The following is a 12,730-nucleotide window of genomic DNA, read 5'->3' as shown; positions in this document are numbered from 1 at the left end:
ATGTAGAAAACTACTTAACTTTGGTTTTATTGCCTGTAAACTAAATACAACAGTATTGCCTACCCGATAAAGTTTTAATGAGAGTTAAATGAGACACTCCTAGCAGAACACTTAGCACAAACCCTGGCTCAAAGGACCATTCCTGCCTATGCTTCACCTTCAAGTTAAAGAAGAGCACAGGTGAGGGAGGGGAATGGGATGGCTGTAGCAAAGCCCCTGCCTTTGCAGATTGGATTTAACTACATATCGGCCTCTATTTAGGTGAGTGGTACCTACAGTCCCTGTTTCCCAACCAAGCTACCCTTGTGGGCTCTCTTTTTGCTTAATCCTTGGGATTAGGGCATTTAAGAAAGGGCTGCTGGTGGCCACTGCTAGCCAATCGGAGGGCAGAAACCTGGCAGTCTACTCATGGCTTGTGCCACCCCTGAGACCCACAGCTGCGCCCCTCCTCAGCCTCAGGTTCTTGGCACATGCTTTAAATGACCAAAGTGTTCAGGAAGAACCACGGCCTGATGCAGACAATCTTTCAAGAAAACCCAAATCCCAGCTAATTTCCTAGTGAGGAAATTTCCAGTCAGTTCCTAGTATTGGTTGTTTTTCAGGGTGACTTGATCCAATTAAACCCCCCACCCCCAAAGTCAAAGCTTCCACATCTGAAGGCTCAGGAGTAAGGATAAGGAGGAAGGGAGAGAAAGGGCTGTGTTTGGAATGTTGTCCACATGAAGTTATTTCGGGATCTGGGTTGCTAGGTGTCCACATAAAATATCTTCACCAGGAAGGGGAGTCGAGCACATTTTCTTTCCAGACTTTTTTCGGCTGTTTGTCAGAGCTAGTGGCTGATAGAGGGGAAGCAGACGCAAGGACAGCTCTTTGCGTTTTCCACCCAGAAGGCCCTTCCCTCAAAAACAATATTTGGGTGACTACGGTCTATAGACTAGTTCTTTGTGAGTCATGAGTCCACTCATCCTCGAGGAAGTCCCTCCAGGCCATTGAGATGTCTGAATTGTTCTTTGTACAAACAGCAAAGAGAAGCTTTCTGGCTTAGACGGGTCACTGAACAGCATGAAGCTTCATCTCCCCCCTCCCCCTTCTCGACACCAGCTAGGCGCTGCTCTCCACTCCTTTGGCTTATTCCCTCCCTAACAAATGGGATATATTTATAGTCAAAGAAAATATCACCAGAATTTACAAAAATGTGTCCCTGGATCTCCAAGCCCATTGGATCAACAAATAATTCTTTTAGTTCCAAATAACATAAGCCATAGAATTCAGTTTACCACATGTGGCAGAGACTGGCATCCATAAGGTGAGTGAGGTTTCCTCTTCTCTGCATGTTCAATATTGTCCTTAGCTTAGATCTGATCAGTTCAGTCCAGTGGGCTGGAATGTGGACATGATACTGGTCCAGAAAACCTCCCCCAAACAACATTTCCATCTTCTTTATCTTTCCAGAGCTTTGATTCCAGATGTGGAGTGACTGGGAGCAATACACTGAAAGAGTCCAGCCTCTACTGCATTCTAAACTCGTTATTCGATAAGGGCTAAGTTCCTGGAGTGAAAGGCATCGTTTAGCTGATGTGGAGAGTGAGAAGAGATGCAGAAGCAATCCTTTTTCCTTGTCCATTGCCCCGTCCGATCCAGACAGCTCTGCCCCTGCTCCCCTTGCCACTGACCGGCAACACCTCAAGAACAGGAGATAGGCGTCTGCTGGGCGTAGGTCACTACTTTAGAGTCTGTTACCCTCACATATTCCGTCGAATACAGAACACGTGGTAGAAGAGTATAGAACACTTTACTTAGGAGGCTCGGCAATAGTAGATTCAGATGCTCAAAGGTATCATTAGGACCAGTTTCTGCTTGGTCCTTAGTGTGTTGTCTTTGTTCTCACACCCTGTGTCGTGGTCCTGAGTTGGCAACTTCAAGAGGAGATGTTGGATGTGGGACTATGTCCACTTCCTGGAAGGAAAAGGGGGAAATAAATAAAACCTATTTCTCAAGGTTCAGTGTAGCAGTAGATCTAATTGGTGTTAATAATAAAAATATGAAGTCAGACATTAGGGGGTTAATGCTGAAAGATCAGAGAAGCAGAACAACCAGCCACTAGTTGTTCTTACCACTATGACATCCTCAGAACCAAGGGGGCAAGATCCTGTCTCTACAAATCCTCAGACTGAATGCCCTGCCCTCCTGTCTCCTCCTGCCCAGCCATATATATCCCTTCCTATCTCCACCTCCCTAGAGCTGGGATTAAAGCTGTGTGACTCCCAAGTACTGGAATTAAAGGTGTGAGCCACCACCATCTGTCTTTGTTTCTATTTCAAACAGGATCGATTTAATGTAGCCCAAGGTGGCCTTGAACTCACAGGGATCCATCTGCCCTCTTATCTCCAGAATGCTGGGGTTAACGGTGTGTGCCACCACTGCCTGGACTCTCTGGCTAACTAGTGTGGCTAGCTCTGCACTCTGATCTTCAGACAAATTATTTGTTACAGCACAAACAAAATATCACCACAGTACAGTGTCTCTTTCCTCATCAAGGAAGTCTTTCCTTCTGTCTCATTACCCCGAGCAGCTAAGTGACCAGCCTACAAGTGCAGGTAGCCAAGAGAAATGGCAATCACAGTTCACTGGGATGAAGCAGTCATAATTCATCCAGGGGGCTATCCATCCTCCTCATATGGAATCTCAATCCATGATGGAATAGGATGGGCTGCTTGAAGGGGTCTTAGAGTCAGCACAGAACACACCCTGACACCACATTCTCAACACAAAGATTTATAACCCCAGAGGGACAAGCAAGGTTGGGGAACTGCCTCTGAATCAGACAAGGACAGTAGGTGTCCTGCAGGAGTGATTTTTAATGAGAAAAAGGAGAAGTCTGGGCTAGGATGAGTTGGAAAGTCCTGATTGGACACGTTAACCAAATAATGAATTTTGATTGCTGGATCTTGCTGTTTTGAAAGCTAGAACTTGGAGTCTTAGTCAGGCATTGGGAAGTGGCTGGATATGGGGTTAACTTTGGGGCAGCCTAACAGTTTAGCAGGGGAGAGGGAGGGGAAAAGGCAAGACCGACCAAGGCCAGGTTTACCATGCTAAAACCCTTCATGATGTAATTCAGGCCTCTCTTTTACTATCCAGCACATACAAACCACATATTTACATGTTAAATCATACACACACACACACACACACACACATGCAGAGAGAGAGAGAGAGAGAGAGAGAGAGAGAGAGAGAGAGAGAGAGAGAATGCCTCTTTACTTCCTCTGCCCAGATTCAATTTTCTGTTCTTTTAATTTTTCCAAACTTTTCCTCATGCCTCTTCTCCAGTACTGGCTTAGGGTCTTCCATGTTCCTATTTCTTGCCATTAAGTGTGCCTGGCTTCTATTAGTATATATGATGCAGTCTCTTGTCTTTTTGCTGGTCTCCTCTATTCTTCCTGAAGACAAGAACCATGTCACCCTTGGCTGCAATGATTAGTGTTGACTGTCAACTTCCCTGGACCGAGAGACATGGAAAGCTAGGACAGCACACCTCTAGGTGTGTCTACTGGGGTATTTCCAGAAAAGACTGGCATGTAGAACAGTTGCTAAAAGGGAAAGAACCACCGTGAACTTGGGCAGCACTGAGCAATAGGCTAAGGCCCCACATGGGAGAGAAGGGAGGAAGGAAGCCTGCAGTCACATAAGCTGCACGCTCCCTGAGTGATTCCCTGTGTGAGCGTGTCTATTGCTGTGTTCCTCGCCCAATGGGCATCCAATTCCAGCCCCTTCCACAGGCTCACCCTAGCAACTCTCCAGGGAGCTCCCTCCAGCCTCCAACTGGGGCTGCATTGCTCCCTCCAGTCTGCTGCTGGGCCTGCATTGCTCCCTCCAGCCTCCAACTGGGGCTGCATTGCTCCCTCCAGCCTGCTGCTGGGACTGCATTGCTCCCTTCAGCCTCCTGCTGGGGCTGCATTGTTGTCTGCTCTGTTGTATCATTTTCTTGGACTAAGCCACTACCAGGTTCCTGGCCTTTGCAGGAGCAGATGTCCATTGTTGAACTATCCATCCAGCTTCCAGCCATGTAAGCTAATCAATACGCCTCCATTTATAACCACGGACATGCATACATACATTCTTTTTTCCATTGCTTCTGCTCCCTCTAGAGAATCCTGACTAATGCCCAGACCCAGTCCCTCACCCACTGACAGGCACAAAGGGATGAGCTTTTTTTTTTTTTACAAACCTTTTACTCTGAGGGCTGCCATACAATTTCATTAGTGCATTTCATCCAGTGAGCCAATAAATGTCTCTTTTAATTGTCTACATTGTTAGGAGATTGATTCATGGCTGAGCAGGGTTTTCAGATTACGACGGTGAGTCAGTAACAAGGCACTAAGGCAAGACGTGCTCCTGGTGGAGCGAGCAAGGCACATCGGGACAGGTGTGTGAGTAATGGCACCGAGAACAGCCACCACTGTTCGACATTCACACTGGGACAGCCCCTCCGGAGATTCTGGCTTCAGGGAGGGAGGCCTTACCTGTCAGGTGACACTGGGCTACTGCCCTGTGTGTCCATCTGAGGACCAGATCCCTGCAGGTTTGCAGTGCTGGCCTATAGGGAAGGAATCTGCTTCCCAGACATACCACCCTCCAAAATGACCAAAGGAAATACCGCGATGCTGATGATCGGCACCAAAAATTACATCCATTGAGGCTCTTCCTGTCTTGAGCTTCTGGCAATGGCCTCTCTCTCTTCCCACACACTATTTTTTTCCTTGTCAAAGAAGTTTCTATTTTATTCCTTGAAGTCTTTTTTTCTGCTCTGTCTATTTGTGTTTGGTTTCCCTTTTCCTGCTTTGCAGATCTCCTTTCTCTAACGAGGTCACAGACTGAGCCATCTGGCCACAGGTGACCTGTGTAGCTTTTGGCTTGATTTGAGGACATACAGTTTAAACATTCAGGCATCACCGATGCTTCGAGAAGACAAGTGCTGGATGAATTTCAGCAGAGCAATGGGGAAGGAAGAGACCGATTCATCCCACTGTGTGCTAACTACACATTAGCCAGGCATGTTGGCCGCTTTCCCGAGCTCCGCCTCAGTGCTTCCCGGAGCACCTCTGCAGAGAAGGCAGAGTTCATGAAGCTCAGCTTCCCACTTCATGGATACGCACACCAAGACTCTATTGAGCCAAAAGATTGGCCATACACATGTAAGTGGTGAAGGGGAAGAAAGGTGGAATCCAAATCCAAGGGTTTTGTAAAGCAGGTGCCAGGCCTCTGTCCCTTGCAGCATCTGCACCAGGTAAACCAGGTTCCAAGAGTCTTGTTCCTCTGCATTGGCACTTGTAAATCTTCCTCTTAAGTGAGAAGGAAACAGAGGTATCAGGAGGCTTAGGTGCTAAGTGGTCCGATGGTGGCTGTGGCAACACTATTAGTTCAGAGTGCTCATGACAGAATTCAGTGTAGGTATATCCAACCCATTCACTCAACAAAGATTGGATGTCTGCTAACTCTGAGTCGGGCATCATTCTTTGTAGAATAGACCCAGAGTGAGGGAGATGAAGTCCTACATAGTGTGAAACTGACAACCTAGTCCGGCAAAGTCTAAAGGAACGGGTTAACTTCTGGAAGTAAAAAGCACTTTATAGGGACTGAAAGGAGGCAGGATGGAGTGGGCGGGGCAGCATTTCCAGGAGTACCAAGACCTGAGACCTGAGTGGTGAGGGTGGACCTGGCAAGGGTACCTCAGGGAAGGGCTCTTTGGGGGAAAGAAATGGCCTTGAAGGGCCCAAGAAGGGATCCACATAGCATATAGAATCTGACACCCCGACTCCAGAAGTTCTTCGTAGGGGAAAGAGGAAACTTGCAAATACTGGAGCCAACACTTTCCTTGGGGATTACCTAGCCTTTCTAAGCTCCAGTTTCTGGGTTTACAAGTTCCTTTTGACTAGGAAAGATGTGGAAGCGTGGTTCTGGGTGTGAAAAAGCATGGCTCTTGGCCCACAGAGAGCCAGGGAGCCTGGGAGCTCTGGCTGAGGCTCCCGTGTTTAACCAGAGCATGGCAGGCACTTGAAATGACATGCTGCTAACAATGGCTAACTGTTGTTTTGAGTGCCCAACCTCTTGTGGGTTTGCAACAATGCATCCCCTGCAGGAGCTCTACCGTTTCTCACGTTCAGGAGCAGGGGGAGGACTCGGCATGTCATTTTGCCATATAATTTAAAATGCATCGATATGATCCCTGTGGTCAGGAGGCCTTTCTTTCATCAACACGCCTGCTTTACTGAATGGAAATGATGCTGGAAAAACAAAAGGAAGAAAAACCAGAATTACAAAATTTAGGGCATTCTGTCTGAAGTCAATCACTTTTTGCCAAATGATTTAACTAAGGGTGGGGCATCACTTCTCTGTTTCCTGCATCCTTCCCTGAAGACATTCATCCCTTCAAAAGGGAGGGCCTTAGGGTGAAAGGGTCAGTTAAAACCCTGTCACTATGGAGTCTGGGCTGGTTTCAACTGTTTCCCAACATTGTTTTCTGTGGCTTCTGTAAGTTATCACCTATTGGCCAAGGGCCCTGGAGACACCAGAGGTCATGGCTGACATAGTTTGGTTCCCATGCCAATATGAAATGCAGATTCTTCCACAGCATCAGGAAAGACTGAATCCTAGGAAGCCACGGTGGACAGTGGAGATCTGTTGTGCCGGGAGACCTGATAGTCTCCCTGAACTTGGAGACAATTCGCTAGAGCTGGAGACACCCAGCTGGGGTACCAGTCCTCACTGGGTAGCGCTATTCCAACCGCTGCACCCGTCGTAGGGAAACTGATTTTACAGTTTCTCTATTTAGGACATCAAGATAGGTTGCCATGGAAAAATGACATCTTCTAATTAAAAACACAGAGAGGTCACAAGTTTCCCAGAACAACTAGGGCACAGATCCTAAAAGGAAAGAAATGAAACATTGGGGAGAGAGAGAGAGAAAAAAAATAAAGTCAAGCAAACCTCCAGAGCCATGTCAGCCTGTAACTTTCCAAACCTGAATGAGATGCCTTGGGTGGATGGATGAAGGATGCTGACTGAATAGGGAGTCCACCACCACTGGGTGCTTGGGTTGGCTAGCAGAGGCTCAGCTTGCCAATAGAATGGGATGTTTAGGGGGGATATATTGACCTAAACTGTGGACGTCTGCATTTGATCCTGAGGACTGAGAAGGGTTGTGAAAGCACAGGGAGGAGAATGAGGAGGCTGCTGACTGCAAGGATAGTCTTCCAGCTCCACCAATTTCTCACTTTTACACCATTGCTTGTACATGAATTGAAAGTAGCGCCTGGAATCTGTGTCGTGCTGAATACAGTTCCCCACACTGGACTAGAGCCGTCTCCTAAGCAAGCTTCGTGCTGTGCTTACAACTCCATGCCCCGTGTCTAATATCATGGTTGGCTTATATCACACATGCAATAAATTTTTATGGAATACTATTAACATTAAAAAGAGCTTCTACTGACTGAATCTCTCAGCACTGCATGTTATTATATATGTGTGTGTTGCATGCATGTGTATGAATGCTGTGTGTACCCATGTGTGCAGATGCATGTGCGCATCTGTAGGTGTGAACGGAGAGGCTAGAGGGGTTGGTGTTGGCTGTCTTCCTCGATCCCTTTCCACCTTATTTTTTCAAGCAGTCTCTCACTGAGCCTGGAGCATGCTGGTTTGGTTAAGCCGGCTGGCCAGTGAGCTCCAGGAATGCATTCATATCCACCTCCGATGTTGGTGATAAAGCCCGCCTGGACTTAAGTTCAACACTGCCCTACCCGGGGCTTAAGAATAAATGAATCCCTGTGGGGTACAACTCCGCTCACTCAGAGACCAGCTAGCAAACACGTGGTTTGCAATCCCTCAGCTGAACCTCCTCCACCCTTCAATGAGCACTTGCTGGAACTATCAAGTTCCCAGCATGCCCTGAATTACAGCAAGCAAGGGTAGCAACTTGCACACTTCAGCCTGGCTTTGTCTCCAAGACACATGCAGATACACAAGCCCAGCAGCCAGCAGGGCAGTGGGTGAGGGAGGGACATGAAGCACCTTCCTTCCCTCTGTGCCCACTCTTTGGCAACACTTCCAGGTGGGGGAGGGGCAATCATACTTCTGGAGGGTGAAGCTATGAGAAACAGAGCTCAGCCATAAGGATGGAGTAGAGGAGATGGGACACTTGGATGAGCGGAAGCCCATTCTAGTAACTCATGACAGACAGTGCAGTAGTCTCCTTTAGCCGATTCTGCGCTGTCCCACAGTTCTATGGGAACCAAAGATGTGGGATGTTGTGAGAATGGCAACCCCTGGAGCTGGGCAGGAGTGTCACCGACTGAGCGCTTTGAACTTGCAAGCAAACGTTCCGCACATTATGAGCAGTGGATAACATCGGCAGCCTGCGATGAGCCTTAAGGCTTCTTGCATATGGCTTCATCGTTAACCTGCGAGGTAGGGTACCCCATCATCCTGCCTGAGAGAATGGAACGAGAGCTTTGCAGGAAGGTACCACTGCCTCCAGATCTGACTAGAAGTGTTATTCACAAGCTAGAAATAGCACTCACCAACCAGGGGCTTGTTAGAGCTGTAAACGCGTCTGAGGATCGTGGCAACCCTCCATCTCCCACCATGCAGAGGTAAGGGAAAGGAAGAGAGCACTGCTGAAACCTCGAGGACAAATTACAGGACACCTTCCATTTTGTGAGGGGTTGGGATTAGGCACTGCAGCTCTGCTACATATTCCATGAAATAGGCATATGACCTGCTCGATTTTATTGGGCAATTATGAGACTCAAATAAATTAGTTTGCACTGAAGTAGCTATTAAACTGTTAACTAGCAGACTCTATAACCTTTCTTTGTTGTTTACAATTATTATAATTATGGTAGCTATATTCTTATATTTCAAACAGAAAGCCAAGAGCTAATAGGTAAACCGTGGCTTAACATAACGTATTATTCTCAGCAGGTTCCCATTACATCACCCTATTCTATGAACAGCAAATTATTTTCAGGGAAAAGAAAATGAAGGCCATTGAGTGAACCCATGCTGGTGAACAATGACAACAATCATTATGATAATTACTTGTGCACGAAGAAGAGGAGCCGCTCTGTCTACCCACAGGGACAGGGCCTGACAGACTGAAAGCACCCAGGGTCTGTCGCCTATCTACCTGCCTGTGCTCCCGTGGCTCCCGTGGCTCCCGCTGTGGCCCCTCCACTCAGGGTGGATCATTTGTTCTCAGACAAATGATGTGGTCCCAAGAAGCTGGTTCCTCTTGTGTAAATGTGAAGTTATAATAACGGCCCTATTAGAATAATAACGCTGCATTTCACATGACGCTCAGAGAAGGGCGGATCTGTGCGAGGACAACTGCAATTTACTGGACTAATCTTGGTTGTGCTGGTTGCTGCTGCTGTTTACAGTTAAAAAAAAAAAAAAAGTCCCCAAAAGGCAGAGAAAATAATGGATCCTGGAAGAATGCTAGAGACCCGGTCAGAAGAGGCCTGGGAAAAGACAAAGGAGGAAACAAAAAAAAAAAAATGCGTTTTAACTTCATAGACACTGGATAGCAGAAAAAGACAAACCTCTTTGTAGGAGAGCTGAGGAGGCACAGAGCCCCAAAGGCAGCAAGAGATGCTCCAAGGATGATGACTTCCAAGGCCACCCATCAAGTAGGGATCCTGTTGGGACCACCCATCAAGTAGGGATCCTGTTGGGGCCACCCATCAAGTAGGGATCCTGTTGGGACCACCCATCAAGTAGGGATCCTGTTGGGGCCACCCATCAAGTAGAGATCCTGTTGGGACCACCCATCAAGTAGGGATCCTGTTGGGGCCACCCATCAAGTAGGGATCCTGTTGGGGCCACCCATCAAGTAGGGATCCTGTTGGGGCCACCCATCAAGTAGAGATCCTGTTGGGACCACCCATCACGTAGGGATCCTGTTGGGGCCACCCCAGCAGGCAAGAATTCAAAGAGCAGCAGTCTGAACTTTGGACTCTTGAAGTCATCTCAGGATGAATGTCTGGAGTCACCGAGGAGCTGATGGAGTTGGAAGTTACTCATCTCCTTACATGTGCGTCTCTCATCACGGGGTTGTGTCATCTGGGCATCCCCAGGGTTCCAGTTCCTATAAATCCTTGCCTGGTGCATGAGTCGCCCAATTTCAAAATGAAAGGACTTTTTTATTACAAAATAGTAAACCATACCCTAATTTCTAATGAGATTAGCATGGCCTGTCTTCATTTCTTTAATATCCTATCAAGAGTTTCAGAGAAACTGCAGTCAGGTAAGCAGATGTAGAGTCGTGGATCTATACGACACAAACCTGTCTGGGAAGGCAGTGACGTGCGCAGACTGGTCTGTCTGAGAGTTCTCTAATAACCAGACCTGTCGAAGACCTTGAAATTTGTATTGCACACCTTTAGTCTCAGTACGGAAGAGGCAGAGGCGGGCGGATCTCTGAGTTCAAGGCCAGCCTGGTCTACAGGGTGTGTTCCAGGAAAAGCCAGGGCTACACAGAGAAACTCTGTCCGGAACAAACCAACAAATAAACAGAGTTGCATCTGAAGGTATTTTCATAATATTCTCTGTTTCATATCTTAATAGATAACATGTTTCCATTTTCTGCTCATATACTCTGTTGCTGTATACCAAACCGCCCCACCCAAAGGGGTAAATGATGACGGGATTCATTATGTTCACAAATCTGCCACCTGGTCTGGGAAGAGTGTGTGTGTGTGTGTGTGTGTGTAGGGCATATGTGGAGATTAGAGGACATCTTGAGGGAGTTGGTTCTCTCCTCATTCCTGGGGATTAAACTCAGGTCACCAGGTTTGGTGGAAAGAGCTTTTACCCACTGAGCCATCTCAGAAGCTCACAAGTTCTTGTTTCTGAAGTCGAAACTGTTGTAAGGTTTATTGTGATACACCAGGTCGGTGGTACAGTCAGAATGTGAAGTATCAGCTTACAGGATGCTACCAACATATCCCACAAATTTTGCTTTTTAAATATGAGCATGTCTCATTATTCTGTTGCAGAAAATGTCAACATCTATGGTCACCTTGCATGTCATATCAAGAGCTTTTTATTACTAAGGAAATCTTTGGATAAATCAGCCCTGAGCAGGTAACTGGGCTTATGTCTGGGTTTTGATTCCCAGTTAATTTGTTTTCCAATTCAGTCTGGAGTTTTAAACCACAGTACAGGTCAGCCACCCCATGCCCCAGGACATAATCTCAAGAATTAAGGTGCTGAAAAGACAAGAGTTTGGGGCACTGGCCTACAGTGAGAAAGCTCCTTGCAGAGGCCTGACCGCCCCTCCACTCTCCCAAAGCCAGATACACTTTAATTCGATTTACACATTTCAAAGCCGATACAGTTGTCCCAAGCTCTGAGAGAAAGAACCACCATGTATAAGTTCACAAAGGACACTTGTCTTCCTCTGATGCTTAGCCGCCATGACTAATTGGGATGAGGGCTGGCTGCATGCAAGGGCTTTCAGCAGGCTGACCTATGGCTGTGTGAATGCAGGAAATGCCATTCATCTTCATTTAATAAGAAGGGGTCCTTTTTGATATCCCGAACCCAACACTCTGACAAGAATAAAGCCCGTCGAATGGCCCTCAGCCACGCAGCAGTGGTGAATTCTTCCTGAATCCACTAGGAAAAGCGGTCTCCAGAGCCACCACAGCTCAGAGAAAGGCACATTCATGGGCTTGTACAGTGGCCTGGAACAGGCTGCCTCTTTTCTTCTAAAGTTTAAGTTCTTGGCTCAGTTTTGCTGACCCTAATGACGATATTAGGGATGATTATGGGTAACATCTCCAGAGCACTCAGTATGTATTAGACACTGGGATGAACACACACACACACACACGAGAGAGAGAGAGAGAGAGAGAGAGAGAGAGAGAGAGCCCCAGTTTCTATCACAGTAACACTGAAGTAAGTTAGATACTGGGATGAACACACACACACACACACACACACGCACGCACACACAGCCCCAGTTTCTGCCACAGTAACATTGAAGTAAGTTAGACACTGGGATGTGTACACACATGCACACACAACACATACACACACAGAGCCCTGGTTTCTGCCACAGTAACACTGAGGTAAGTTAGACACTGGGATACACACACACACACACACACACGCACGCACGCACGTGCACGCACACACACACATGCACATGCACACAAGCACACATAGTTCTCTCTACAGTAACACTGATGTAAGTTAGACACTGGGATACACACACACACACACACACACGCACACACACACACGCACACACACACATGCACACGCACACAAGCACACATAGTTCTCTCTACAGTAACACTGAGGTAAGTTGCATCACTGCTTCTGTTTACAGAAGAGGACATTAAGGCCCAGAGTGACAGGCGCAAGGTGACACATCTAGGAGGAGGTGGAGCTGAAGTCTAAGGTAGGGCAACGTGACTGCAGGAGTGTGGACTGTGCACTCCATGTTTTAAATTAAAGATCCAAAGAGACCGTCTGTGGCACACTCAGAGGGGAGCATTCAGGAGAGCCAATTGGAGTATCTCACTGCTAGATGGGATGACTGGTTGGGCATGGCATGTGATTCTACAGGACCAAGCAGAGTTCAGAAAAACACACATATTCTAGACGGAATTTCTTTGTATTGTCGTGAGGGAGATCATAGAATGAAGTCAATACAGAGAAATGC

This window comes from Microtus oregoni, unplaced genomic scaffold (assembly GCF_018167655.1).
Source record: "Microtus oregoni isolate MIOR12 unplaced genomic scaffold, Mior012 000054F_ref0000373, whole genome shotgun sequence".
In the NCBI taxonomy this organism is placed as follows: Eukaryota; Metazoa; Chordata; class Mammalia; order Rodentia; family Cricetidae; genus Microtus; species Microtus oregoni.
This window is presented reverse-complemented; position numbering follows the sequence as displayed.